At 30.5% G+C, this 6,145-nt stretch overlaps 1 pseudogene; it reads right to left on the minus strand.

Annotated features, from left to right (window-relative positions):
* Positions 1-1,678: 1,678 nt before the first annotated feature.
* LOC147075366 (5S ribosomal RNA) lies at positions 1,679-1,798 on the minus strand (annotated as a pseudogene).
* Positions 1,799-6,145: the final 4,347 nt, after the last annotated feature.

Consider the following 6,145-nt stretch of genomic DNA (forward strand, 5'->3'; position numbering starts at 1 on the left):
AATGATCTACTGTCCAATCTTCCTTTAGGCAGTTGGGTAGCATCTTCCAGATTGTTGAGACATAACCACTTAAATCCGAAGTAGTAGTAGCAGCGTTAATTTGTTGGCCAGTTAAGATTTCATCCTTATTGGCATTATAACTAGATATTGGAATAGCTTTTGGATCGCTATAATCTCTACAAACAGGTTCGCATCCAGGTAAGATTTCTCCGGTTTCATTGAAAACAGTTTCACAACGAATTGACTTATCATTTGAGCTTGGACCGTTTCTTGATGAATTATCAAATATGTGTTTGATGCTTTGTATTGTAGATCCATCTTTACAAACACCCACGTGGTTTGGTGGAAGTCCTCCACTTTTAACAGGGTTGTCACCAGAACTATCAACAGACATTGGAACAACCTTTGCATTTTTATAACCTCCACAAACTGGTTTGCATTCAGGTGAAATTTCTCGATTTTTATTGAAAAAACCTCTACAACTATCCGATTCTGGATTTGGATTGAATATTGATTTATAATCATTTCTTGCTTTGATTTTAGCTATAAACCCATCATCTTCACAGATTGGCATGTGACCAGGTGGAAGTCCTCCACTGGTAACAGGGCCATCAACAGATATTGGAATGGCTTTTACGCCATAAGTCTCACAAACTGGTTTACATCCCTGTAAGATTTCTCCTGTTTCATCGAAAACAGTTTTACAATGAATTGAATCTTCATTTTGCTCTGGGCTGCCCCTTGATGAATAATCATTGTTTGCCCTGATTGATGGTATAAGTCCATCATCCTTACAAACAGGTATGTGACCAGGTAAAAGTCCCCCACTGGTAACATGAGAGTTGGTAGATACTGGAACGAATTTTGGAATGTCATCATATTCACAGACTGCTTTACATTCAGGTAAAATTTTTTTTTCTTCATTGAAAGCAGTTACACAAAGAGTTGAATCCTTACTTAGGTGATCTGTGTTGCTCATTAATGAATAGTCATTGTTTGCCCTGATTTTTGCTAAAAATCCACTTTCCTCACAGATTGGTACATTGACAAATGGAGGCTCTTCCGCAAAACAAAAATTACATACAGCAATCAGATACTCTGCTAGCATATTTATTGGGGCAGATTTTTCTTTTAAAAAATTAAACTCACAAATTTTGATGTTGATTTTTCATAAGAAAATTGAGATATTGAAAATTTTCATCAAAATATAAAATACTAGAATATCGAGCACTGTTTCTCTTAATTATTCAAGTATCTGAACATCAATATCTTTAAATGGAAAATTCATAAATTAACAAACCATTTTAAAATTTTGAAGAAGTATTTACAAACATCAATCATTAGTGATGATATTTTGAATCAATTAGGAGAGCCATGCAATTATAACTATTCTATACAGTAAATTAACTTTCCAATTAACAACATATGGTGCAATTCATATTCATGAACCAATATAAATATAGGAATAAAAACAGAGTAAAAGTTTATTCTTATGATCTGATTTATTGTTTTACTTGTATTATATGTCCCGTAATACTCTCGGACTTATAGTATAAATTTCATAGTTATGATATTTTATGTCAAGGGTTGGAGTAAAATCTAACATAAGATCCTTCAAAGTATGTTGGAAAGTGTGATGAACACTATACTTCCAAATACCTATCTATTTTGAAGAACAAAACTACAGTACCATGTGTTCCCGAGTGATCTCTCAACTAAGTACTTACAATGGCTCACACAGGCTTGACTACCGAGTTCTGAAGGGATCGGGTATTTTACTGAAGATATGACCGTAGTTAAAATTAAGACCATAGTAGGATAAGTGCACATATACCACAGTGTATTAAGAATAATAATGGGATATGAATCTCCATCATTTTTGCTACACAAATTATAAATATGATATAGATGACTCAGACTTCATGGAGTGAGATAGGACTTATAAATTTAGATAAGAAGTCAGTGGTCAACTATTGAATATATAATTGGAAACAGAACAATATCCCCTACTATTCTCAAAAATAATTGCTTTATTGAGTATCTGTCAATTACAAAAAATAAATCTATGATATTTGGAGATGAAAACTTTATTAATAATGTTAAATATATATAATAGTTGTCTCATTACTACTTATTTGTTTTATAGTACCATCTTCAACTGTTGGTGTAGGGGCTACTAATGCCTTAACTAACTCAAGAATACCAAAAAAGTATGCAATAGTTACCAATGAATCTAAAATCAGCTTACTACATCCAATCAAAATAAAGTAATTCTTGAGTATTATAAATATAATGCCGATTTTAAATAAATTGCATAGCATATTAGTTCTTTGAGGTTTTGGGACTATCATATATACAATAACAACCGGGATCCAAGACTGTAATAGTATACCAGAGAAAAATGCAAACAAAACAAATACACTAAAATCATCATCATGGTCCTGAGAGGAATCAGATTTTTCTTGTTGTTGGGCTGTGCTATTCATCTCATTAAATTGGTTGGGTGCATAGTTAGTGTTTATTTCTTTAGCTTGGTTGGGTGCATAGTTAGTGTTTATTTCTTTAGCTTGGTTGAGTGCACAATTATCATTGTACACTTCTTTACTTACTGGACCATCACTCGTATTCTCGTGATATAAAGGGGATTTTGCAGTACAGTTACATTCTACAGGAGATATTGATGGTTCAGTGCAGAATACTAATGCAGTTAAGAATAGTGGAACTGTTAGCATTTTAACCCCAATAAAGTGTTGAATATTATATATATTCCAAAGTAATTAATTGGTAGAATATGGTATTCATATGAAAATATTATTGAACACTTATGGTGGGTGAGTATGGAAAGATGCAGTATAATTTAATTGAATAAATTATTCCATGTGATAATTAGAGTAAGGATGGAGAGTTAGATTTTATTAATAAGATAAAGATGTATTCCAAGATGTAAATAATGTGTCAAATCACAAAGTACTAGTTAACAAATATTAATATATCATGCTTTAGAATTAATTTTTTAGTTCATGGATACTTTTTAGTATTTTAATATATGTAATATAAAGATGATAAATTAAGATATATGACCCTTTTTTTAATTAATTTTGGATCGAATCAAAAGTATGAGGTGGTAATATACCGATCGATACAGTAAAGGGTGCCATTTCATCAATATTTAAAGGAGAAATGAAACATAATTAATTAATATTTTAATTAATCACAAATTAAGGAGTAGATAAGTATATATATGGAAAATTAATATCATACCCATGAAATATAATTATCAACTATTATATAACTTATTGTTTCTGAATCATGTATTTGCAGAAATATCAATAGATCAGATAGCTGAACTATTTGAGACAACTGAATCCTCATCAAGCAATTATAAAAAGGTGGAAAAAACAATAGTGAATCCAATATTTGGATATATATATCTAATGAATTGTCTTCCCAACTTACGAAGGTATAGTCCAGAAATAGGAATTACAAATGAAGATTATAAAAGAAATTTTGGAAAAGATATAAGTGATGATGCTTTTACAAGTCTTATAATAGATTTATTCCCATCCCCAACTGGTATATTGTGTCCGTTTAGAAATATGGATGGTAATTTTGCAAATCATTACTTCTCCAACGGTAATGACAAGAAAGATGAAGGTATAGAAATAATGGCAGATATATTCACCAAAATCTTGACAGAAGATAAAACAGATACAGCCAAGTTATCTAAAAAACATAAAATCAATTCTACTATTAATCGAATAATGGACAATTCCATAAAGGAATCCAATTCTGGATTGTTCAAAGACAAGGATAAAGATCTTAAGCTCCTCTTGATTCATGGATTTATGATCAAAGTATTGGATTCCAAAGAAGATCTAGAGTTATATCTCAAAACAATATTAAAGAAAATTAAAGAAAAATCATATACAATAGATGAGTATAACATGTGTGATGATTTCACAGGAACATTTAGTGAATTTTATAAGAGTATTAATTCATCATTTCCATATTCCAGAGTAAATAGACCAGTTTCGAATGCTTCAGTTCCAATATACATAAGAAGTAAAAATACATTTGATGAAACAAAACAGAAATTCTCAGATTGTGCTGAAATGGCACTTCTTCATGTTTGTAACTGCTTGTTCTGGGACATAGAAAGAAAATGCTATTCACTAGAGCATTTAGAATTAAGTGAAGATTCACCATTGATGAAATTCTACGAAAAAGTTAATTTTCAACAATTTACAATCACAAATGAGATCAGAAAAGAATGGTCTCGAGTAGTACAAGATTTGGAAGATTTTCCATTTACCAACAAAAGGAAATATTCAATAAATAAGATTGTATATGTAAGAGAAGTTGAGAGAAACGAAATAGATACAGGATTGATAAATATGATGAATATACTGATGAAGATAATACCTTTGATTGATACAGAAGAATTTTGGAAGGATATCAATATTGGTAAAAAAAGTATAAGTAAGAAGTTTAAGGAATTGATTAATAAGTTAAAACAACCTAATTGTAAAGTTGAATGTGAATTTAAATCAATCGGAGAGTTTACAAATGAAAATAGAACAGATATCGGTGGGAATATAATGCTTACTTTTGGAAATAGAGCCAGTTCAAGTAAAACACAAATGAAACTAGAAATTACTAGTGGACATTCTGCAATGCACTTTATCTCAGATAATAAAGAGGATAAATTATCACATTTTGTTAACACACTTACTTTCAGTGGATATAAGGGTAATACACTACCATTTCCTATTTCATATATTATGAGATATTCAATAATACTCTTTAAAAAGATATTCAACTCAACCATACCTAATGAAGCAGGAAATACGCCACCATTTCCTATTTCACTGACCATGAAGTATCTAATGCTCTGTGAAGAGAAATTCAACTTTACAACACCAAATGATTTTATTACAAATGTGTATATTAGGATGATTAACAACAATGAAGACAAAATAGAAGTATTGACATACTTGTTTGGACAGAAGGATGACAAAGAATTTGGAAAGTACTCAAGGAAAATTACAGAACAAATATTAGATACAGTAGAGTTAACAGATGCAGCCACACAAAAGATGTTCTCACCATTTTTACCTAGTAACACACCATATATAGGATATAATACGTTTGATGTGTTTAAAGAAGCATGCCAATTAAAATGCAATAGCTTGAAAGTGTATTGGGGAAAAGAAGTATCCAAACTTAATTCAATTGACTTAACAAAGTTGCGTAGTTATAGAAATATATTTGAGGAAATATTAGAATGTATGCCATACGATAATTTGGAAATATTGAAGATTGGGATTCTGAATTATAAAGATATATCGTTTGTAGTAAAATTGCTTGAGAAAGCTACGAATTTAAAAGATTTGGAATTGGATATAGATGTAAATGATAAAGATCTGGATCTTATTGTAGAATTGTTGAAAAATATTCCAACTTTGAAACATTTTAAATTAAGCTTGTTTATATCCTCAGATAGCAGGATAAATCTATTTATTCAAGCACTGAGGAATTGTCAGGATCTTGAATCACTTGATATTAGTAACAACAGGATTGGAGTGGCATTTGACTCATTCTATCGTTCACAATTGTTCAAAACCATAGAAGAAATGAAATTACTGAAAAAACTAAACATTAGTGGGAACGGACTTGGATTGAATGGAACTAAAACATTTGCAAAATCAATAACAGGGCTAAATATAGAAATTTTAGACTATCACTTCAATAAACTTGGTGAAGATGGTGCAACAGCATCAGTTTTTTCCAAATTACTATCAAAGATGCCAGAGTTGAAGACACTCTATTTGGGTGAAAATGTCCTAAATCAGGATCATATGCAGTCTATATTTAGGAGAGATCAACGAAAGTCAGAAGAGACAGGAGATTACAATACTCTCAGACCTTGGGGAAAAATAGAATTTTTAAGTTTGGAGAAAAATAAGTTATCTTATAAATCTGTAGAAGAAATCGAGAATATGCTAAAATGGTTTCCAAACTTGAAAGGCATAAATTTGAAGGGAAATTTAGCATTTATACGTACTAGGGGAAAGGATACAGAGAATAGATTTGTTACAACAGTTGCAAAGTTCTTCAATATGAAAAAATAATTGATGTGAACATT

The sequence above is a fragment of the Rhyacophila brunnea genome, unplaced genomic scaffold (genome assembly GCF_057557595.1).
Source record: "Rhyacophila brunnea isolate RB1 unplaced genomic scaffold, BYU_Rbru_1.0 scaffold_149, whole genome shotgun sequence".
NCBI lineage: Eukaryota > Metazoa > Arthropoda > Insecta > Trichoptera > Rhyacophilidae > Rhyacophila > Rhyacophila brunnea.